This window comes from Nuphar pumila, chromosome 3 (assembly GCF_984573655.1).
Source record: "Nuphar pumila chromosome 3, dmNupPumi1.hap1.1, whole genome shotgun sequence".
Taxonomy (NCBI): Eukaryota; Viridiplantae; Streptophyta; class Magnoliopsida; order Nymphaeales; family Nymphaeaceae; genus Nuphar; species Nuphar pumila.
Window position 1 is genome coordinate 76,472,169 of NC_143251.1, and position 25,769 is coordinate 76,497,937.

At 36.0% G+C, this 25,769-nt stretch overlaps 1 long non-coding RNA gene and 1 pseudogene across 1 annotated transcript; one reads left to right on the top strand and one right to left on the bottom strand.

Moving 5' to 3' along the window:
- Positions 1-649: 649 nt before the first annotated feature.
- LOC149843046 (uncharacterized) lies at positions 650-4,131 on the bottom strand. Its single transcript, XR_016431107.1, has 5 exons — positions 3,477-4,131; positions 2,515-2,585; positions 1,933-2,000; positions 1,249-1,334; positions 650-1,170 (listed from the first exon to the last, which is right to left on the bottom strand). It is a non-coding gene; the product is annotated as an uncharacterized LOC149843046 (long non-coding RNA).
- A 5,928-nt stretch (positions 4,132-10,059) lies between these two features.
- Positions 10,060-11,160, top strand: LOC149843047 (uncharacterized; annotated as a pseudogene).
- Positions 11,161-25,769: the final 14,609 nt, after the last annotated feature.

Sequence of the window (25,769 nt, forward strand, 5' to 3'; positions counted from 1 at the left end):
GCATGGCGCATTAAATAATTTTCTTGGCACATGTAGAGTTGTCGGTAAAATTATATTACTTTTAAACACTATTGTTAACGGGCAGTTGTGAGCAAAAACGTAAGGTGGTATATCATTTTTTTTCAATGACCAAGGTGGTATCTTGAGTACGAATGTCTTTTCTAAAATCGTTTTTAGGGTTTTGTTGTAATTGGACAGAGAACTCTTTATGCCCTTGGTATAAGTGTAGCTCTTGTAAACATTTTGAACATTTTTATACGGCTAGTGATTACCCTTCTGTTACAGCTTTTGAAAAATTCTAGCAGGTTTGTTTAGGGTTTTGTGTCTTTTTTGCGTTTTGCCCAGGGTATAAGCAGCACACAAGGCAAGATGTATATGGCACTGTAGTGATTACCCTATATTTTTCACTATAAGAAATCAGGGTTTTACTGGCGCACACACTGGCCCAAAACGAGCCTTCGCCAGTAAAGTTTTCACTGGCGCTATTTGCTTGCGCCAGTGAACGATGTTTCCGTAGCATTGCCCCAGTGAAAGACAGAAGTCTGGCGTACAGTGAAAGAAGTTTTCACTGGAGCAAGCTTGTGCCAGTGGAACCCCATTTCACTGGCAAGGAGGAGTTTCACTAGCACTGAACTGCGCCAGTGAAACATGTTTTTACTGATGCACTTTTGTGCCAGTAAAAATAGTTTTTTTTTTCAATTTATATTCCGTCACATATATATATAGCAGATACAAAATCATCGGGTTTTTTCAGTTTATATTTTCCGCAACAATTCAATAAATAAAATTTTTTAACAATTACATTGAATAGGAAAATAGACTGCATTTTCACAATTTACATTAAATACAAGGTTATTCTTGGTTCTTGTTGAAACAATTTCACAATTTACAAAATCTGTAATCCTGCAGAAGCTCCTGATCCTTCCAAGGGCATTACTCGTGGTCCTTCCAAAGCCATTACTTTAAGCTCCTTTAAATTACTACCAGAGTGTCTAGTTCAGCATTGTCCATGACAATTTCTCGTATTTTTCCATCTTGAGTAGTTTCAAACTCGGACTCCACATCCCTTGTTGCATTTGTTGTAGGAAGCAAAGAAGCAACGCTATCACTTGCAGATGCATCCTTCTTTGATGGTAAGGTTGATTTATGGCTTGGCTTAAGAACATGAACCTAACAAAACAGAGGATGCACGTTAAAATGCCCTTAAAAAGAGGTTTGCTATTAGAGGAATATTATTGCATGTTTTACCTCATTGCTGTAACGCCCATTATATATCCACCAAATGAAATAAGAATGTCTTCCCCGCTATAAGAGGTCACAGCTAAACTCAAACCCTTTAACACAATGAAATCCAGACATTGGCATCAACCAACAGGTGATGATTAGCAAACTGCATGAAGAAAGCTGAGGCTGCTATCTGGAAGAACTAGTAGGACAATTTGTTTCAAAGGTTCAGGTGTCACTTGGATATTAGACAAATAAGACAGTGTTCTTTGTCATCATGAAAAAGAAAAACTTTTACTAATTTGCAATTTGAAGATACTACTTTTCTAAGACTATTGGCTATAGTTGCTAGAAATTTGTGAGTCAAATTCTCCACATTGAGCATTACCAGAATTGGGAAGCTTTGGTTGTTGAAGTCAAGTAATTTGCCACAAGATCTGATTTTGGAATAAGACTATCATTTGAAAAAGATGTAGAAGGTGACAATATCACATAGAAGAAATTCAGTCTTTTTCCTCTTTTTTATAGTTAACCTGGGAGAAAGCTTCTATAGGATATGAAAATACATACAAGAGAGAGAAAAAAATCCTTTAAAAGTCCAATATAGTCATACAAGTAAATGCACAACATGATATTCTATACAGACTGATAAACAAACATGTACTCACTCATCTTTATATTGTTGTATTTCACCTTCAGGGAACTCACCAGAAGGAAAGAGGTCAACTACAGGAATTGATGGTGGATCAGTCTGCTGAAGTGGTTCCTTCTTCTTCCTAAAGAATCCAGTCCAGCAATTAAAAACAGTTTTATCAATAAAAACTAGATCACTAGAAGATATACTTTAAGAAAATATTGGAAATATTACCAGGAATAGGCACTCACTTGTTTTTGCTTTTCTTTTAAAACTTGTTTGGTGTTTCTGGTGGGATAATTTTCATAATATAAGAAAAACTTTGAAAAATTATGCAATTTAAGATAATCTAAGAAATTTGTACAAGGCACCAGATATGAAACAAAAATAAGTTAACACTATGAAACTTAAAACAGCCCATCAAAATCTAATGACTGCTGATAAAATATAATTCTCACAGATCAAAAGTTAAAAGTGGGGAAGCAAACTAAAATAAGGAAGAGAGGAACCAAGTATGGATACTCAACAACCAAAACAAGCCCTGAAACTTTGCAATTTTACATAAACCAGAAAGCCTCAAACACCACGCTCTTACTGAAAGTATCAGACCTCAGGACTAGAACTTTTTAGAACAATTTACACCAGGAAAACTTTACCTTCTTGAATCTCAACAGAAACATCAAGGAGCCACCTGTTCACCTCCTCCATTCTGCGTGAACCACCTTCTCTGCAAATCAACAATGCGCAACAAGCATGACACTGTGAGAAACATATGATATCTCAATAAAGTTTTAACACTTATTCTAATCTAGCATTGCAGAAATTATGTGGTTTTCTAAACAAGGGCGTACAGTCCTAGATAAGAATTTGATTCGTCAGATGACAAGTCACCCAGCTGCTAGAATCAGGTTATAGCAACATCAGATAGGCTGTGACCCGAACTACCTGACTTGGTAGAATGGATACATGAACGGTTGAGTGTAAGTAAGCGTAACATACTGGAGCTGGATTAACCACAACAGTAAGTTGGTTCTTATGCATTTATACCAGAGTTGGATTAATCACGGAATTAAGCATGTAACATACTTTTCATAGGAATGTAAGCAACGGCGGAAAAGCCAAAATCTGAATGACTACTGATAAAATATAATTCTCAAAGATCAAAAGTTAAAAGGGGGCAAGCAAACTAAAATAAGGATTATTTTGAATATAATTTTGTATTCTAAATAACAAATTAATTGAAAAAGAAACTTCTGATAAGATGCATGATAAACAAGCAAAGTAAAAAATTATGATTTCATTAATATATAAAAAGTAGACATGGAATACGAGGATGCTAAAGGCCCCCACTCGAATTCAAGCACCTTCATAAGAACCACCATTAAAACAATCACAACACTTGTTATTAATGACACTTCCCTGATTTCTATGCTGCTGACATGTTAATTTGACATAAGGATTTCTAAACTTTGAAGAAAAACATTAATCATGATGCAGGAGGAAACCCAGTAGGAAATCAAACACCCAACGCAGCAGAACTCAAGAAGCATCATCAAGCAAAGGAAAGATTGTACTTTATCAATGTGTGCGTAGAAATGCAGAAAATTTTCCGGTCGACCTGGGTTTTCTTTGAGAGAGAGAGGATCGTCGGGGGACTCCCTGGCTTGATTGGCCGAGTCTGGTGACGCTGATGGAGACGAAAACAAGGCAGTGGAGGCGGGGAGCTGCGTCAGATCGTCAGATGTAACCCACTCACTTGATCGCCTGAGCTTGATCATCGAAAAGTTGTCGGACATGACCCCAAGGCAGGCGCCTAAACCCACTGCAGAAGAGGAGGGGAGAGAGAGACGCAACAGAGGTGAGAGCTGCGTCAGATCGCATCGCAGGAGGAAACCCATTGAAACCTTAGAGAGGCTGTAGTCTTAACTTTTAAATGAGACAAAAAACAGATTGATCCGACATTGAAGTAAAGAGTTATAACAAAAACAAGGTGTCCTGTCTTATAAAAAAATTAGCATGAGGCATATCCTTCCTTTCTCTTGATGCCACTACAGCCTCTCTACTTTTCTCATAAGTAGGAACCTTCCATAACTAACGGGATATGCACATCTATGTGATCGTCCTGAACCACTACCGTTGGCTTCTTGCCGGAATCCGGCGACAATCAACAAAATTCAGCTGCCATCGAAGGTTGCTGGCCAACATTCGATTCCATCTCCATAGTCGTTTCAGCCACAATCAAGACTTACTTGTGCTTCTCCTCCGCTCACGAATCTGAAACTATCTCCTCCTCCATGAAGTCATCTCTCAGAATCTTAAAGGGGTTTTAAACAACCATTTGAGTCTCCTCTTTTCTTATCCACGCCTCTTTATGTCTAACTTGTGTCCAACCTTTGTCAGATTCCTTGAGTTTTCGAGTTTGTGGGGATGATTTTCTCAAGCACATGCCATCCACATGATACGAGGATCCACTAACCGAGCAAAAAGAAACTTTTGATTCACATTTATTGCCAAGCACAACCTATGTCCAAGTTCAACATGCATAATAATGCATTTATTTTTAATATATAAAATCATACATTTAGCATTTTTTATTGGTTTACATTTCATGCTTATAATGTTTTAGGGTTTAAGAAGTCATGGTCCTAATTTTGTGTGATTTAGAGTTAAAACAAGAAAGTTACGATCGTTTTACGAGTGTAAAGTGAATCCCAATGCAATTCGAACCTTGATCTAATCTAAAATATATTAATTGGATCTTGATCTAATTCTAATATATTTAGCAAACATTTTTAACCAAATCCATTTTAAAGTTTTAGAAAAAATTATTTTGGAAATTGTGCCAATCAATTCTTTTCACTTTAATCCTCCTTTTGGAATTTTATAAAAAAATAAGACTTAATTGTAATTTTTTTTTTACACTTATAAATACTCACACTAGGGTTGGCGTGAATGGGTCTTCAGCCCATTTCACTTCAACCTCATTGCTTCTTCTTCATCTCCTCTTTGAATTCCAAGCAATTTCTTTTTTTGCTCTTCTTTCCTTCTTCTTTCTCTTTCCTTTTTCCTTCTTCTTCTTTTTCTTTTCCTTTTCTTCTTTCTATTCCAGCAATGAATGCAGAATTGGATTCTTTTTCACAGCACGATCTGAGTTTTTCCAGCAATATAGTTTAGCATCTTTATTTTCTGTAATTTTTATTTCCTATATTTTGTTTTGTTTTTGTTTTCGATATATCTGGAGCTTTCGGATTCTAAATCCAAATCCGTAAAATGGATTGGATTTATAAATGAATCTAATTTCTGCTATGAAATTTTCATTTATTTTCAATTTGTTTTACTAGACTGAATTTGTTAAATACCGAAAGATGTCAGAAAATTTGACAGCAATTTACAGAATTTCGAAGTTGCTATTCATTTGTTAATAAATTGAGTTTTATGTTGAATTTTGTAATTTTGTAATTTTGTAATTTGGATTCTCTTCATTTACATGTTTAGAACATATCTAGAAATTTTGAGAATGATCTGAGTTCAATTGATACCCGATTTGGTCAAATTACATAAACCTATTCTGATAGGAAATTCTGTAATAACTAGTGGTAGAATTGTAATTTCGTGTATTAATTCAAATTAGTATAGAATTTTGTATTTTTGTGTTTTGGTTAATTGTTTTTGTAGGGAGGTGCCATTTGTTGATTCCAAAGTGTTGACATGAAGAATATTTGAATCTAAAATGAAGAGGCAAAGGGCAAAAAAGCTTTATTTATTTTTTATTTTTTATTTTCTTTTGTCTAGTTAATTAGGGCATTTTTTGCCACATTAAGGGTTTATAATTAATTTCAATTAAGTTATTGGGTTTATAATAACTTCTAATTATATTTTATTTTTATATTTTTAGTTAATTTAAATATTTCTTTATAAGGCAATAAACAATTAGCATTTATGAAATATAAAGTTTTATCAACTCGTTCCTCGTGTTCGATCCCGGTTCTCACTACTTGTGAGAGGTGGATTTTTAAAATTTGGTGACCAACTTTCATAAATACTTTTCATCAAAATATCCTTTTAAAAATACATTGATAAAGGAAATACCAATTTTTTAACGTCATTGCCAGGGAACGACGATTGAAAAATGAGTATTCATTTATTGCCTTCTTGTTTGTTTACACTTAATTAAGATTATTAGTTTATAATTTTTGCAAAATAATTAGGATTTCTAGTTTAATTCATTACACTTTGTTAGGATTGTTAGTTTGTTTTTGCAATTAGGATTAGATCTACGTTGTTTGCAATCCATAGTGCCAAGTTTATTTTTCTTGTATGGCCCACCGAGTAGGATAACCTTTTCTAGGTGATGTGTGCATGATTGGTACCTTGCACTTAGTTTAATTCTGAAAATTTAATTGTGTGATTGCAAGTGTGTGTTTGATTGTGTTTACTTGCTTTTTAGTTTATTTTTATAAATAACTGCTTGCTTTGTGGTTTGCGTGGTTTGATCATGTGTGCATACTAGGTTTAGGTAGAAAACCCATTTAAAATGGTTGCCTACACCAGTCTTGATCCAAGTGTATGCACGGGCGAAGATCCAAAGATCTCAAACTTATATTGCCAATTGAGGACCCTGAGTCCTTAGTTAGAAAAGCCAAACGATCTAGCCCCAAGATCAATGACTAACCCGTCCACTTCGGGAATACTTTATTTTCAATGTCTATACCCCCGTCTCTTGCATCAGGAGACCTGATGCGGGGGCGAATCAATTTGAAATCAAGGCCAGTGTTATACAAATGCTTCCATTTTTTTATGGCCTTAGCAATGAGGACCCATATTGTTACCTCGATGAATTTTTTAAGATCTACTCCACTATGTGGATCCATAATTTTAGAGATAACGCTTTGAGGTTAACTCTTTTTTCATTATCCCTTAAGGATGAATTGAAACACTGGCTTAAATCCTTAGATAATATTCGTATTGCTACTTGGGACCAAATGCAAAAAGAATTTCTTAAAAAATATTTTTTCATTGGCAAAATGAACCAATATCGAAAGGCGATAACCAGTTTTCTCTAAATAGAGGGAGAACCGTTTCATGAGACTTGGGATAGGTTGAAAGACCTACTCAGAAAGTGTCCTCACCACCAAGTGCCCAAGTGGCAGTTGGTGCAATCTTTTTATGATGGCCTGTCTAACAAAAATAGACATATGTTTAATTTGTCTTATGGGGGTACATTTATGTTGGAAAGCGAGGATAAAGCATATGCTTTATTTGAAACATTGAGTGAAAACTCATTGCATTATGTTGCAGCCTCGCGAATTGATAGGACACCTGCGGGACCCAAGAAAGGGGGGATATACAAGGTAGGACTCTCCCTAGAGTTGCATCAGAAAGTTGATACATTGGCCTAAAAATTGAATCAGTTACTTTCATGCTCTACCCTAGCATAACAGGTGTGTGCTTTGTGTGCTAGTCTAACACACCATGTCGTGGATTGTCCAGTCATGCCCCAGTATCCTGAATTTGTTTAAAAACAAGTCCAATTGGCGTAAGGTTTTGTTAGACCTGGGAACAACCCTTTGACACAGACTTATAACCCAAGATGGCGAAACCATCTAAACTTTTCATGGTAGAATCCACAAAGCCCACCCACCTTTCCTCCCCAAACCCAAGGTAGACAGGGTAACTTCCAGTCAAGTTACCCACGTCCAAATTTTTTCCAAGCTCCACCCCAATATAGCCAGTCTTCTCATCAGGAATCCACTTCTAGCCAATCATTTCAGGAGAAACTTTTGGAATCCTTTTCTGACATAAAGTCTAACCTCAGTTCCTATACGCAGTCAATAGCCAAGGTAGAAACTAAAATGAGACAGTTGGCTGAGGCGTTAATAAGGTGCAGTGAGAAAAATTTACCTAGTCAACCCATCGTCAATCTAAAGGGTAAGCAACCCATACACCATGGTTTGCATTTGACAGAGGATCATCAAGAACATGCCAAGGCTATGATGACCCTTCGGAGTAGGAAGGAGTTTCACCCACCTAGGATGATGACTGAAGAAACCATTGCCCCACCCACAGAGCAGTCGATTCATTCTACCAGGCCCAAGAAAAGTGGCCAAGGCACACAGCCTGAGCCATCACCTTCTTGTATTTCTAGAGCCACTTTTCCACAAGCCTTAAAGAAGTCGAAGTCATTTGCCAAGTAGGGAGTAAAAATGAATGAGATGCTTGAGTTATTCAAGCAAGTCAAAATAAACCTTTCATTGCTTGATGCAATTCAGTTAGTTTCAGCCTATGCAAAGTTCCTCAAAAAACTTTGTACCCAAAAGCGAAAGTCAAGGTCCAATGCTCCCAAGAGAGTATAATTGACAGAGCAAGTGAGTTCAGTGCTTTTGCACCAAACACCACCTAAACTCAAGGACCCCAGGGCACCCATCATTTTATGTGTCATAGGAAACATTACTATTGAACATGCATTGCTTAAAAGTCCAGGTTGCTCTCCTTTCACCTGGTGAGACCACCATCACATCATTATCATTCAATTCATCCTCTGAACATGAAACATCATCATCCTCATGTATGTCTTTCTAGGTGATGGCAAAACAATTCCTGTTATTATTGCTTCGGACCTGACAAGCGATCAAGAGAATCAGTTGATTCAGGTCCTACAAGAGCATAAATAGACAATAGTGTGGTCGGTCGCAGATTTGAAATGGATTGATCCTTCTTTCTGTATGTATAGAATTATCATGGATAAGGGTGATAAACCCTTCAGAGATATGCAAAGAAGGTTAAATCCTAATATGAGGGAGGTGGCAAAAAAGAAAGTGGTTAAATGGTTGGATGTTGGGATCATATATCCCATTTCTGATAGCCAGTGGGTGAGTCCTACCCAAGTTGTTCTCAAGAAATCATGACTCACAGTGATCATGAATGAAGAGGGAGAGAGCATCCCCATGCGAACCACTACAAGGTGGTGAGTTTCTATTGACTATAGGAGATTAAACAATGCAATGCGAAAAGATCATTTTTTGTTGCCATTCATTGATCGGATTTTAGAAAGACTCGCATACTAGAGTTATTTTTGCTTCCTAGATGGATATTCAGGATATAACCAAGTGGTTGTCTACTCAGTTGATCAGGAGAAGACCACATTCACATGCCCTTACGGAACCTTTGCATTTAGAAGAATGTTGTTTAGGCTATGCAATGCCCTAATGACCTTTCAAAGGTGTATGATGGCCATCTTCTCAGATATGGTTGATGACATCCTAGAAAATTTTATGGATGATTTCTCTGTTTATGGATCTTCTTTTGAGAATTGTCTCAAAAAACTAGCAAGAGTACTGAAAAGGTGTATGGAGACAAACCTAGTGTTGAGTTAAGAAAAGAGTCATTTCATGGTGAAACAAGGCATAGTATTGAGCTATATTGTGTCCCAAAGAGGTATTGAGGTATATAGGGCGAAGGTGAACGCCATTGAAAAACTTACTCCACCTACCTCAGTCTGCCAGATCTGTTACTTTTTAGGGCATGCTAGATTTTATAGAAGATTCATCAAAGATTTCAGCAAGATCTCCTGTCCTTTATATGCATTACTCTCTAAGGAGAAGCTCTTTGATTTCAGCCCTGATTGCATGCAGGCTTTCCTTAAGCTTAAGGAAGTCTTGATTTCAGCCCCTATTATGATATCTCCAGATTGAGCATTCCCTTTTGAGATCATGTGTGATGCCTCTGATTTTGCAATTAGAGCCATTCTCGGTCAGAGAATTGATCAAAAACCATATGTGAGTTATTACGCTAGTAGAACCCAATCTGATGCTCAGCTAAATTATACTTCCACAGAAAAGAAACTACTAGTTGTAGTTTTCATATTAGAGAAATTCGGATCATATCTTTTGGGCTCTAAGGTTGATTGTCTACTCAGATCATGCCGCTTTGCGGTATTTGATGAGTAAGAAGGACACCAAACCGTGACTCATCTGGTGGATCTTGTTACTATAAGAATTTGATCTCAAAATTCGAGATAAGAGTAGAAGTCAGAATATAGTAGCAGATCATTTGTCGAGACTGACAGTTGAGTCATCCTTTCAGTTGGGGCCAATTAATGATTGCTTCCAAGATTAACAACTTTGAGTGTTAGGCATTTCCTTTGGTTTGCCAACATAGTCAATTATCTGGTGATAGGAGAATTACCTGTGGATTAGACTAAAATGGAAAAGGATCATTTTATGTCACAGGTAAAACATTACTTCTGAGAGGATCCATACATTTTTTTATTAGGAGCAGACCAAGTCATTAGGGGATGTGTGCCCGAGGAGGAGGTTCTTTCCATCTTGAAATTTTGTCATTCCTTAGCATGTGGAGGACATTTTTCTAGTATAAAGACTGCAACAAAGGATGCTTATGAGTTTTGTCAGAAATGTCGATCATGCCAGCAAATGAGAAATATATCTGAGAGGGATATGATACCCTTGATCCCCATCTTGATAGTTCAGATCTTTGATGTGTGGGGGATAGATTTCATGGGTCCCTTTCCACCCTCATTCGGTTCTGTTTATATTCTTGTTGGTGTGGATTATGTTTCCAAGTGGGTAGAGGTAGTGACAACTAGAACCAACGATCACAAGGTAGTGCTTAAATTCATTAAGCATAACATCTTTAGCCGGTTTGATATGCCACATGCCATCATTAGTGATGGAGGCAAGCATTTCAAGAATGTACAAGTTGCTTCTTTGCTAAAGAAGTATTTTGTGCATTACAAGATAGCCACCCCATATCACCCACAAACCAGCGGGCAGGTTGAGGTCTCCAATAGAAAGATCAAGAGGATATTCGAAAAGTTAGTCAGACCAGACCGCAAGGACTGGTCTCAGTGTTTGGATGATGCTTTATGGGCATATAGGATTGCTTTCAAGACCCCCATTGGCATGTCGCCATATCGATTAGTCTTTGGGAAAGTATGCCACCTTCCTGTTGAGCTGGAGCATAGGATCTATTGGGCCATCAAAGCGTTCAATTTTGATTTATCCCAGGCTGGTAAGGAACACCATCTACAATTGAGTGAACTGAAAGAGTTGCATAATAAGGCATATGATAGTGCCAAGATCTATAAAGCACAAACCAAAGCTTTCCATGACAAGCACATCAATAGGAAGCAATTTGTGATGAGATAAAAAGTTTATCTATTCAATGCTAGATTGAAACTCTTTCCAGGGAAACTTAGGTCTAGATGGAAAGGCTCGTTTAAGATCATGAGTTTTTTCACATGGAATAGTCACTCTAGTGGACCCCAAAATGGGAGGGCATTTTAAAGTTAATGGGCATAGGCTGAAACCCTATTTTTTGGCCCTTGGTGAGGGACAGGACATGGAGTCCATCGATCACATAGACTATAAGGGTTAAGCACTATCTGACGTCTGGCTGAAGACAAAAAACTTAGCATTTTGTGGGAGGCAGCCCACACTAGTGTTGTAAATTAGTAGTTTTGTTGCTTTATTGCTTTAGTTCTTTTGCTTTTTTTTGTCGTGAGCATGAATAATAAATCATGCATACATATTGTAATGAGTTACAGGACTAGGACAATCTAGAGTTTCACATCACACGGTATCATATCAAAAGAGCTCTAGCATTTTCTGGCCGTACGTTTTCTTTCTCTTGCTTTCCTGTGTTTTTACGTGCATTCATATAGTTTCCTTCAAGCATGGGGGAGTGTCACTGAGGACAATGACATTTAATCATGTGAGAATGTATAATCTACCTAAAAACTTATGTCTATGTATAAAAAACTTTGAAAAAAAAACTTATAAAAATTAGGGATTTTTAAAGCAAAAATTTAACAATATATAATGGTTTTTGCATATCTTTTAAATTTTGAGATGAATTTTAAGCCCCATGTGGAAATTTTTCCAAAATCAATTTAGATGAAAAAGTTACCTATGTGGCATTTGAAGAAAATATTTATTTATAACTGTGAAAATTTATTATGATTTACATGAATACAAATGCATTGAATTTTTCAAAAACAAGCAAATGTTAACAACAACAAAAAAAGAAATAGCATACAAATAATATTTTGACATGTCTAGTTGTAGTGCATTTAAAAGCAAGGTTCAAGCACAAGTTAAAGTGCTTGCACTAATGTGATTGAATTCCTAATCATTGAGCTCAGACACGAGTTAAAGTGTTTGTACTCAAGTAAATAGGGCAACTAGAATATCAAAACTCTTTGTGTAATATCACATGAGGCCTTTTGAATTCGAGTAATTAAGACTAAAGAGTGTTCTATACTTGGTTCCCTAAACTCATCTAGTTTGGGAGCCATCGGCTCAAAGCTCGTTACAAGGATCCATTATAAAGCTCAATTAGTAGAAACATTGCTAAAGTAGAGAAAAAAACTATGTGTAATTATGAAAATCCAAGATGTAGTGACTCGAGTGACTAAGTCTGAGGGACACTCGGTGTCTAGTGCTCTAAGGTTGTTTGACTTGGGAGTTACTGGCCTAAAGCTCATTACATGGGTCATGAAATCTGAAAATTAACATAGTGTTCAATGGAAGAAAAAAAAAGATTAAATAAAAGAAAAACATTGTTTAAAATTTTTTATAAAATAGTGCAAAAGCATTTGTGTAATGATAAATAGAGGATGACATGAGTAAATAAATATTTCTAAAAATAAAGCATAACTAATCAAGAAATCTAAAGAAATAGAACAAAATTTTTCCACTATGGAAGCATGAATGATTCAATAAATGAAAAAGAATGTGAATATCTGAAATATACTTGTTAAAAATAGCTTTTACTTGTCTGATAATTTTAGAAAAGTATAAAATATGCATGACAGAGATGTTTGTGGGTAGCATCACTGAAAACCCTCACGAGACCTTACTCGTCCACTATGGTAATCCAGGAGTTGAAAGGGTTTATTGCATATGCTAAATACAATCATGATTCCTACAAAAGTGAGTTAGGCATTTTCTTTAGTTTTTGCATTTATTTTGAAAGGAGTTTTCATTTTCTTGGTAGTTTAGAAATAGTGTTTGCTCAAGGACTGACAAACAATAAGCATGGGAGAATTTGATAATGCATGATAATGTATTCATTCTTAATGAATAAAATCATACATTTGTGCATCTTTTATTGGTTTATATTTCATGCTTATAATGTTTCAGGGTTAAAGAAGCCATGGTTTGAATTTTGTGCAATTTAGAGTTAAACCAAGAAAGTTACGGTCGTTTTACGGTTATAGAGCGAATCCCAAGGCAATTTGAACCTTGATCCAATCCAAAATATGCTAATTGGATCTTGGATCCAATTCTAATGTGTTCAACAAATATTTTTAACCAAATCTATTTCAAAGTTTTAGAAAAATTCATTTTGGAAATGGCACCAAGCAATTCTTTTCACTTTAATCCTCTTTTTGGAATTTTGTAAAAAGCAGGACTTAATTTTAAGTTTTTTGAAACACTTATAAATACTCACACTAGGGTTGGTGTGAAAGGGTCTTCAGCACATTTCACGTCAACCTCATTCCTTCTTCTTCACCTCCTCTTTGAATTCCAAGCAAATTCTTTTTTTGCTCTTCTTTTCATCTTCTTTCTCCCTCCTCTTTCCTTCTTCTTCTTCTTCTTTTCCCTTTCTTCTTTCTATTCTAGCAATGAAGGCATGTTTGGAGACCAATCCGGATTGAAGTTACATATCTCTCTTTGGTTGAAGATCAATCAAATTCATTGGATCTAAGATTTGGTGAATTTTCTTTTCCCTTTTCTCAATTCATGCATGAAAATGCATGAATTTTTGTAATTTCAATTCTCTTTCTCATCTTTGTTTTGTTTTAAGTATTCTATAATTTCTAAATTTTTGTAATTCAATGAGTTTCTGCACATTTCATTTGGAATAAAATTCTAATTCAAAGAAGAACAATCGATCTACTTGAATTGCATCTTGCGCAATTCAGTAGATCAATCGATCAACTATCTTGAATTAGAGTAGTTCTTTTCTTTGAATTTCAGCACACTTTTTGTTTTATCATTGTGATTAGATCAAATTAGATTAGATCCAATCAATGGATCCATATCTAATCTGAGTTTTCATTCTTGTTCTTTCCTTTTATTGAAAAACACAAAAGAAGAAAGGTGATATATGCTTAATTGATTTCAATTCAATTATAGCTTTAGATCAATCATTCTCATAGCATAGATTTCAATTTCAGCATGTTAATTATTATTTTTTTATTCAATTTTGTAATTAGATTAGTTAGCTATTAGATTAGTTGTTAGAATTTAGATTAATTCACTCTTTGATTCAATCTAATTGATCAAAGAGGGAAAAATCCATAACTCTTAGTTTCTGTTTTGATTTCAATTTCTGTCAGATTTTGTTTTCTGTAGAAATAGAGATTTCAGAATCCAAATTGTGATCCGTAAATTAAATCTGATTCATGTTTGAGTATATTTGCTCTCGACAAAAATTCAGTAGAATTGGATTCTTTTTCACGGCTCGATATGAGTTTTTTGGCCATATATTCTGGTATCTCTGTTTTCTGCAGTTTTTATTTCCTGCATTTTTTTCTATTTTTGTTTTCAATATATTTGGAGCTTTCGGATTCCAAATCCAAATTTGTAAAATGAATCTAATTTATGCTATGAAATTTTTATTCATTTTTAACTTGTTTTATTAGAATGAATCTCTTAAATACCGGAAGCTGTCAAAAAATTTGACAGCAATTTCTAGAATTTCAAAGTTGTTGTTTATTTATTAATAAATTGCGTTTTATATTGAATTTTGCAATTCTATAAATTGGATTCGCTTCATTTACATGTTGAGAACATATCTAGAAATTTTGAGAATGATCTAAGTTCAATTGATACCTGATTTTGTCAAATTATAGAAACCTATTTTGATAGAGAATTCGGTAATAACTAGTGATAGAATTATAATTTCGCATATTAATTCAAATTAGTATAGAATTTCATATTTTTATGTTTTAGTTAATTATTTTTGCAGAGAGGCACCATTTGCTAATTCTAAAGTGTTGAAATGAGAAATATTTGAATCTAAAGTGAAGAGGCAAAGGGCAAAAAATCTTTATTTTTATTTTTTTGTATTTTCCTTTTTCTAGTTAATTAGGGCCTTTTTGGCCACATCAAGGTTTATAATTAATTTTAATTCAGTTCATGGGTTTGTAATAATTTCTAATTACATTTTATTTTTGTATTTTTAGTTAATTCAAATATTTTCTTTTAAGGCAATAAACAATTAGCATTTATGGAATACAAAGTTTTATCAACCCGTTTCTTATGTTTGATCCTGGTTCTCACCATTTGTGAGAGTTGGATTTTTAAAATTTGGTGACCAACTTTCATAAATTTCTTTCATCAAAATATTCTTTTAAAAATATATTGATAAAGGGAACACCACAACCTTTTTGTGCATTCTTCAACCCCCAACAGTTTTGCCCCTAGATGCTCCACCACTCCCCAAAAGAAATCCTCTCTCCAACATTCTATTGAAAGATTTGGAAGTCAAATCTATTGTGACCGAAGAAATCCTTGTTAGTTTCTACTCCATACCCGAGTGCCATTTATGGGCAATAAGAGTAGGTCTTGGTAGTTTCCATCCACCCCTTTTCAAAATGATTTATGAATCCTCCTTCCTCACTCTGATTAGGAAAAAAACATTGCATCCAGCCACAAATTACAGTTCCTCAATGCTAGTCCATATCTGTTTTAAGTTTTTAAAAATAAATTTAAGCTTCTGTTGGTAAAAAATTTGGAAGTTTGGGAAAGATCTGACTTACACGGATTACACAAAATCCTTTTTTTAATGCAATAATGTCGTTTGCAATCTCTGATTGTTCTTTACTTAAAGGATAGGTAAAGTCAAAATAGGTTTTACGGTTTCTATAACTCAACAACACTTAGGTATGGGATTTTCACATGACCCGACCTAGGGAAAGGGTCTTATTTATAGGTTTTTTGATGAGATATGGGTCATGAGATTTCTAGATTTGGATCTACCCCAAATAGATCTAGATCTATCCCAAATGAGAGATAAGACCTATCCAAGAGGAGTCATTATCTAGAAAAACATGTAGGATGAGGTAGGATTGGTATGACAAGTCAAATGTCTTATCTACAAATTTAGTGCAACAGACGGCAAAGAAGTTGTCCCATCCCATAGTAGACGACATTCACATCTTATCATCCTCAATACCTAACGAGCCAAATGAAGATGGGACAAGACTGGATGACAGAGACACTTTGTCGTCCCTAATACCGGACAACACTCCTACTGAATGGCAATACTATCGGATCACACTTCTACCAAATGACAAACCTTAAAATTTGGATATTTTGTCATATTTTTTGTATTTTTGATATTTTCATGAGATTTATCTAGAATTCTAAGGATTACATCTAACTTTTGAGGGTTTTAACTAAACCAAGGTTGGAAATGACTCAGTTTTGGGGTTTTTCCTAAACTAGGTTTGGAAATGACTCGGTTTTGGGGTGTCTTAGGACCTGAAAAAGCATTTTCCAACAATGTTATCATTTGGCCATCTTAGAAAAAATTAGGTCTCTACGTATGCCTCTCTTTGTCATTAATCGATGTGATTCAATTTATGATAAAGAAATAGACATGCCCAAATTTTGAAATACAATTGGGTTGTTGAGACTGTGCTTAGTCTCACTGAACGAGGTCAGTGCCGGTTTTTTAAAACTACTAGGTTTTGAGAACCATTTGGGTCACGTCGAACGAGATCGGGTCAGTGTTTTGTATGAAAAACTGAATTGTTAATACCATGCTTTGTCTCACAGAATAAGGTCGGTGCCAATTTTTGAAAACCACTAGGTTTTGGGGACCGTTTGGATCTCGCTGAATGATGTTGGGCCAGTGTTTTGGGGAAAAAACTAGGTTGCCAAGTCTATACTTGGTCTCACCGAAGGTCAAGCCAGTTTGAAAACCACTAGTTTTTGAAGATCATTTGGATCCTACCGAACGAGAACATGCTAGTGTTTTTTAAAGAAAACTGGATTGCCAAGACCATGATTGATCTCGCCGAATGAGGTTGGACCAGTTTGAAAACATTGTATTTGTGGTAGAGATAGAAAATATTGGGTTTTAGGCAGGGGTCAAGAATTATATAGCTATCTTTCATACCTTTTAGGCTCGTTTTGATTTTTGATGCCTTTGTGATGATTTTCTTTTTGAGAATTTGTGGAGGCAAGCGCTAAGAGTCCTACACTTCTTATGGGTTCATGGATAGGGTGGAGTTACTGTAGTAAGGCCTTAGGATAAAGATATTCTTTCTAAGATGATCAATTTAGACATGAGGCTTCTTGCTCTTAGTGAGCGGAGTCAGGCATACTTCGGTCTGGTGGTGCCGAAGAAATGGTAGATCTTCTTATATACTCCTTAGACTTAAGATCTATATAGCTAGACTATGTGATGCATGCAATGAAATTTTATGATATGCAATGAGACTCATTCATTTATAGTATATTGGGTAACCTAAGATAGCTATGAATGTTCGATTATATAAGGCCACAGATTTTGCTCTTTTTTCAAAAATTAGAACCTTCCTAACAAGTTGATTCATGCACTTAAAATTCCTACACTTTAGACATTCCTTATCTCAGGTTGGTCTAAGATAGCAACACTTGACTTCATTGAAAATTTTCTCATTTAATTTTGCCTTGGTTTCAAGCGACTAGTTATAGAGACATAAGAATAGGTCCCAAGGCATTCCTGTTAGGTTTGATGGTCCTTACTAAGGTTTGAACTCTGAAGGACTAGGTTTTGATTAGAATGCATTCAAGTATACCTCTTATCCCTAGGTAAGTTTTCTAGAGTCATTATCGTTAGCTCGAAAGGGACTTACCCGACACTTTTTCCATCCTTTGACTTGAGGCCTAGCAACCATGGATCTCATGACTTTTTGGTCCAAGAGGGATGCCCCTAGCTATCCAACCTCTCCCTCCAAAGGTCGTATGACTGGATCCTGCCACCTTGCTATAGGTATAGAGGTGAGTATTGACTTTTTTATAGCATACACTTTTATATTCTAACATCTACCCCTAAGACAGTCTCATGACCGAAACTTGTCACCTCGCCATGGACTCAAAGTAGGTGTTAGCTTAAATGCACTATTCTTTTTTGTGCTTTACTTTTTTTTCTTTTTTTCAATGTTTTTCCTATTGAGATGAAAGAAATAGACTCCTTAGGGGGGCAGCCTATAAAGCAGATTAGCATTAAAGGAATTCAGCACCCAACCCTTTTCTTGTAGAGTTGGTTGGTGGGTTTCTCAGGCTTGACACTCATGCATTGATAATAATATCACGCCCTTATAATTCATCATTATACACTCATGGGCTATAATCATTAGATTAAAACACCTTAGTCTCATTGTGTCACTTTCTTATCTTTCCCTAGGACTTGGATGTCTTATTTGATAGTCTCTCGAGGGTAAAGACCTACTTAAGGAAATGATCACTTTAAATAGAGATGAATCCATTTTGAGGGAAGATCTCTAACCTTTAATGATCAATGATATGCATTTCATTATGATGAAGCTCTATCTTCCTCCTATAACTATTAGAGTTAAGGTAAACTAGACTGTCATGACCATTTTGGGTCTTGCTGAACGAGATCGAATCAATTTAAGGACAATTAGGATATGAAGATCGTTTTGTGGTCTCGCTGAACGAGGCCAGGCCAATGTTCAGGACAACTGGGATATAGAAACTATTGTGAGTCCCACCGAATGAGGTTGATTCAGTGTCTAGATGTAAACCTAGCTTTCATGACCACTTGGATCTTGTCGAATGATGTCGAGCAAGTTTGGGATTTATATGCTTCACTACTAATGGTTCCTTCTTGCTTAAGATATTTGGACTTTAAATGACTTTTCAATGCCCTGTCCCTGGGTCTTCGATATATTCAGACTCTTTTAACATGCACCCACATGATTTTGACAGAAAGACATTATTGAGAATGATCAAAGAAAATAAAAGAAGGGTTTGACAAAAGTTTTCCTAGTCTTGTCAACAGAAATAATATGATCTTGCAACAAAGAAGATAGCTTGGACCCTAGAAAGAAAATGTTTAGATTTTTTAATCCTACAATAGGTTCCTTCTTTTTTTTAGATTTTTGAAATATTTTATTCTATTTTATTTTCAAAGCTTTTTTATTTTTATGGTATTTTTTATTTTTTTTAAGACTATTTTACAGGGTCCAAGTTTTAAAGGCTTACTTGGGGTCATGCGATGGTGACCCGTGCAAGATGTGTTTTTTCCTTCATATTGCTATGACTCTACCCTGACTTGTGGTCATCTTGTTTTGAGCACGCTAGCCTTTTCCAAAATGAGGGATAGAAGGGTTCGAATTATTGTTTGACTTTTGTGAGCTTAGGCTAAGTTGATGGAGAAGAAGTGTCAATCCAGTGTTCTCAGATGCAACTGGACTCTCCACTAAGCTAATGGCAGTTGACCCTTTTCTGAAATGATCATTTAGGATGCATGTGAGATTTTTCCTTTTGCCCCTTTTTTGTTCAGGTCTTTTGTAGCCTAAACCTCAGGTCCTTGCATTTGGCACTGTTGAGAGAGGCTCTCTTATGCCCTGTTGACTTTTTTCAGTCCCTCAAATGGTTGGTATCTCATGTATAAGACGATTCTCCACCCGTTGAGGCATCTAGAGACTGGTTTGTATTGAAGGTGGCCTCTAAACTGAGAATCGTCTATCATCTTTTTATGCTTGGAGCTTTTGGGCCGAGATGATTTGGTGAGGAAATAAGTTTGTACCTTTTTTATTTGATTAACCCCACTTCCCAGACATTTTTTCTTGAGTGAGAGTATAGGGAGACTATCCTTTTGTAGGATGTGATCTTTCTTGCAGGACACAAGAGGGTAGACCCTGGTGTGATCGTCTGGTGGGTGTAAGCGAATCACAGTTATCTGAGGGAACGTTCTTAAAAAAAATTCTTTCTTCTGTAGGACGTATCTTCTCTGTACTTTCATGCCCCCTTGGTAGCACACTTGAGGAGCCATTGATGGCTGACAGGGATTGTCACTGCATGAGATGACTCGAGAAATGTATACCACTGTGTTGGTTGATGCTTTATGCTCGTGACCCATTTCGGGAACCATTCATCTTTGGGCTTACAAGCTTGGACTTCTTCCTTTTCATTGTGGCTCACGTCCTCGTTTTCTTGGGATTGTTCTTGATCTTGGTTTATGAGAAGGGCATCACTTTCGATGTTGTCCTGGATAACATGTCGAAGGATAAAATATTGCTCGGTGTCATGCCCCATAGCTTTGTGGTGCTGACAACATATCTGATTGGGCTTGATGGAACTTGGAGAACACTCTGTCCTTAGTCCATTTTGGATTTCCACCATACCCATTTTCATTTGAGTTTGCCTTTTTTGAAGTTGTCTTTTGGTTGCTTACCTTCTGACCCTTATTGCCTTGCTTTTGGTGGCCTTGGATAATATTGATCTGACCCGTGGACAGGTTCTGACTTTCTGTAGAGATTGTTGTCCCTATTATGCTTTAAGAACCCATCATATAATCTCATTCTGATGCCTATTTTAAAGGTTATAGCCTTCTTGATGAGTTCGACATAGGTTTCAACCTAAGCCATGCTGATGAAGTTGTCCATAACTATGACCAGGGCATGATAGTCAGAGATTGACTCCTTTATTCTGATGACCATGGATCATCATCTGTTATTGAACTCATGAGCCCCTTCTTCTTTCTTTTATTTTTGGTCATACAATTAACTTATGGTAAGGCCTAAACATTAAATCTAAATTGTTGCATGAACAGATTGATGACCAGCTTAAATTCTTTGTTATTTTGGAGGTTTAAGGTGGCAAATCATTCTAATGTGTCTCCCTTCAGGCTTTTGGAAAACTAATTAATTAGTCTCCTATCATTGTTTCGGTATTTTGCTATATTTCTCATAAATAGAGACAAGTGAGTCCTTAGGTCCTCCTTTTCACTGAACTTCAAGAATTTTGGAAGAGTCACATCATTCTCATCATCGTATCCCTTCGACAGGAAGTTATCCATGGAGTATTCTCTCTGGTTCATGTTCATGTTCATGTTCATGTTCATGTTCATGTATCTCATTCTTGAGCTTAGGTCCTAGACCATGTCTTCCGGTGATTTGATATTTTTGTCTGATTCAGAGGATATAATTTGGACTGGACAAGTAAGTCTGGGTCTATGAACTCTCCTTTCCACATTAGACACTTGGGACTCTCCTCACTGACTCTCTCTATCTTCTTGTGGCTTCGGAGTCTGTATGGTCCTTCTTCAGGTCTTTTTGTCAACCTGTGCCTTTTCATATTCTGGTTCCTAAGCTCTTTTGACTCTTCTATCAGCTCATGCCAGCTCTTGAATTTCTCTCAACTTTTCCTCCATCATTTTCATGTTTTGTCTAGCTTGTGCTAGCACGAAATGCAAGGTCCTAGGGGTTCATCCCTTGGTAGAGACACCTGTGCTAGAACTTTCTGTCTCGTAACCTACATGAGGGACTTTACGAGATTGATGAGGGTGTTATTCTTAAATGTGAGGTCCTAAGAATTTATCATTTGGTAGACTCATTCATGCTAGAAATATTTGTCTTGTAAGCCATATTAGGGACTTTACAAGACTGATGAGAGTACTAACATGAGCTGGACTCAGGCAACATCAGGTCCTTTCTCTTTTTTTGGTCGTCCATAGACTCATCAAGAATGCCCGTATGGGTCCTTTATTTAGGATCCTCATCCAATATGATGTTTTGCATCATATGGGGTGGAATCTCGTATGTGGTATTCTCTAGAGGTGGTTCCTCTGGAATGGATTGAATTTGAAGATTTTAGTTCTTAGATCATATATGCATTATACTCTACACAATTGATTCACACATGCCCAAAACAAGTAACGAGAGATTTAAAATAATGAGTACCCTAAAAAGTTATATCCATTGATCCACGAAGTCTCTTTGGGTTCTAAGGTTTCAGCGTTTCCTTTAGGTCCACACTGATATACCCATGCTAACAACTTAAGAATACTAGTATAGAATATCTGACTCCAATGGTACCACCACTGATATACCCAAACTAACAACTTAAGGGTAATAGTGGAGAGATCCGAAGATCCAAATGATAAGACAATAGATTTTGATAAAATTACTGTAAAAGAAGGGTTTTTTTCCTAAGAGAGAGGGAGATGACAAAAATAAAGAGCACACAATGAGATCAAGTAGTGTCTCACACAAAGCCCTAACTTGTTGGAGGTTATATATTTTTTTATCTTCTATGTGATATGCAAAATCTCCACCAAGAGTTTCTAAGATTAAGAGAAAACCTAGGCCTAATATTGATGTATAAATCTAATGCAAAACAACTTATTTGCAAGATAAATCAGCTAAAATAAAATTAAACATGTGATTTTTGCTTTTTAGGGTTTCGAAACAAATTTTTTCCAAATTATTTTCTCAAAACTGATCTTCTAAAACACCATTTTGGGTTTTTGAAAATCTTTTTCATGTAGATCTAATAGCCATAGATGTTCTAAGCATAGATTGTATGTAGATCCAAGCCCTAGAAAAAAAAGAAGGTATGCTAATGCATCCTAAAATTGAACATCTTAAAAGTAGTGATTTTCTACCGAAAATGTGCTTCCTACAATGATGCCATCGCTTTTTCCTCCACACGCACCTCATTTCGGGCTGGTTTAGACCTTTACCATGGTAGTTGCAGGTATCTAATGGAGGTCTGAACCATTTATAAGGTTAGGAGGAAAAATATGTGAGGAATAATAGAGAAAGAAATACACTTTAATTGGGAGAGAGAACTAACCTTGTTATCCCTTCTCAAGAGGACCTCTATTTATAAGTAGGCTTAGGCAAGAGTCTCATATCTATTATAAGAGTTTAATATCTATTAATTTACTTTATTAATAAAATAAGTAAATATTCAAATAGTCAATTCGATTGACTTCAAAATGTAGATCATCGTGGTGGTCTTAGATTTAATTGTATGCACACGCATCAGCAAAAAAATTTAGTTGATGCTGAAAAACGTTGATTTTTGACCTATAATTAGGCATGAACTTCCATCAATAATAAAATGCTCAAATCAACACCAATTTTGGTGTATAGATAGTCGATTTCGATGTTCGCAAAGTTAAGAACGACAAGATTGACTCTGATTTAATAGGTGAGCCACTGATTAGCTAAAATTTTGTCAAAACAATAATAATATTTTTTAGAGCATTCCACCCTATGGGTCCCATCCAATGAGATTAGATCCAAATATCTACCCAATCTATTCAAATGTCATGAATTATATTCAACCTAATTGGGTTAGATCCAAAATACGGTCCGATCAATTTTAAACAACCAAATTCTGAGCCTTATCCAAGTTGAAAAACTCAAAATAGAGACCGATAAATTTTAAAAAATAAATTTTTTGAACCAACTCATAACTGAAATTACCAAATCTGATCTTCTATGAGATCTGCAGTTCATAACAGAACTAACTAGAGTCTAAGGTCAACTTGGACGCTTGAATTTTGCCTATATTTAACCTAAATAAATTTTGCTTGAATTTTACTCGAAATTAAAAGTTAAAATAAACAATTTATAGGTGTTACAAGCATAATGTTGCCAAATGGCAGAATCTGAATGACTAAAGGCCAGTAAACCACAGTCAAACATTGTTTCATCATCTGGACAAAGACAACAACCTGAAAAATAGAGATTTTGAGCCTGTCGCAATACAAATTCTAGCTATAAAAATAAATAAAAAATAAGGTGTGCCATCATGATAGCTAAAAACTGTTGGTAAAAATGTGAAAGTTTGGGAAAGATCTGACATAACCGGATTACACAAAATCTTTTTTTTTAATATGGGATGTTGTTTGCAAGCTCTAACCGTCCTTTGCCCGAAGGAAAGGTAAAGTTAAGACATGTTTTTCAATCTCCGTAGCTCGAATCGCACCACCGCAGATTCAGGTATGCAAACAAATACAAAATGTGTATAAGCAGTCAATCAAAAGATTATATGAAATTGAAATAAGCAAATTAAGGATATGAAAAATATATTTTTCAGACTCGAGGATCTGTTTTATCGTTTAAGCTCTTTTTGTACATTAGCACATCCACGTAGATATAAGTTTTCTTCAATGGCATCAAGACAAAGTGCAGGAAAGACTTGGATACGCTTCTTCTTCAGGGCCAGTACTTAGGTATGAAATTTCTAGATAACCAGGCCTAGGGGAAGGATCCTATTTATAGGGTTTTGAATAGGATACAGGTCATGAGATTTTTATATTCGGATTTACCCCAAATGGGTCTAGGTCTATCCCAAATAAAGTATAAGACCTATCCAAGAGGAGTCCTGCTTGGGATAAAGGTTCATCCAAGATGAGTCTTCATTTGGGAAAACATGCAGAATGGGGTAGGATTGGTTAGGGATAAGATAAGGATAAGCCAAATGGTTTATCCACAAATTTGGTGCAGCGGACAACAAAGAAGTTGTGATGTCGCATAGCGTACGATATTCGCATTTTGTTGTCCTCAATACCTGACGGGTCGAAATGAGAATGGGACAAGATCACTGGACGACATAGACACTTTGTCGTCCCCAATACTGGATGGTAATCTTACCGGATGACACTCCTACTAGACAGCACTCATATCGGATGACAATCCCTAAAAATTGGGGATTTTGTCATATTTTGGGTATTTTTTATATTTTCATGGGATTTGTCTATAATTCTAAGGGTTATACCTAACTTTTTGAGGTTTTTGCTAAACTGGGGTTGAAAATGACTCAGTTTTGGGGTTTTTCCTAAACTAGGTTTGAAAATGACTCTGTTTTAGGGGTTTTCCTAAACTAGGTTTGAAAATGACTAAGTTTTTGGGTGCCTTAGAACCAGAAAAAGCACTTTTCAACAATGTTATCATTTGGGCATCTTAAAAAAATCGGGTATTTACAACTTTTTTTTTTCTCTCCAGCAAAGCCAACAATTAACGTGAATGAAAAATCTTTCATCCATGCATCATGTTGACAATTAGGAACGTAGATGGCTTTTTAATTCTTAACCATCATCGATCATATGGGCTACCCTTTATGCTAAGATTCTCTAGATTGGCCGCCCACAACCTCTGATCAGGTTTTGAAGCCTTGGTTCCTTTTCACTTCTGCCTAAGAGGACTCCACTCTAGTCGTGTCAAGGTGATTCATGAAAGCCTCACTCTCCTTCTCAGATGCCTCTCCCATCTCTTAAAAAATTGTTGATTGTGTTAGGAATATCACTGTAAATTGATATTTATATGCATATCACTTTTCATGTCTTATCTTTTTCCAAACTCTCAACCCTCTTTCACTAATGCGACTTACCACTTAGTCATAAGAAACATTCGTGATTTTTTAGGATTTTGCTATGAATGTCAGCGGATTCACACATAATTTAGAAAAACTAATGTGACTTACCCCTTAGTCATAAGAAACATTCGTGATTTCTTAGGGTTTTGCTGCGAATGTCAGTGATTCACACATAATTTTAGAAAAACTAGCAAGCCTCTTTCGCTAACACATTTCTCGTGATATTTCACATTCAAACATTCATGATTTCTTAAGGTTTTGTTGTGCATGATAAAGGATTCGAGTATAATTGAAGGGGCCATCCTGTTGAGACAATCAGGAACGTGGATGGCCCCTTCAATTCTCAACCATCATCGATCGGATGGGCTCCCCTTTCTGCTAAGATTCCATGGATTGGTAGCCCACAACCTCCCACCAGGTTTTTGAAGCCTTGGTTCCTCTTCGCTCCTGCCTCAGAGGACTCCCATCCAGTCGGGTCCCCCCTGTGATTCACGAAAGCCTCACTCTCCTTCTCAGATGCCTCCTCTCTCATCTCTTAA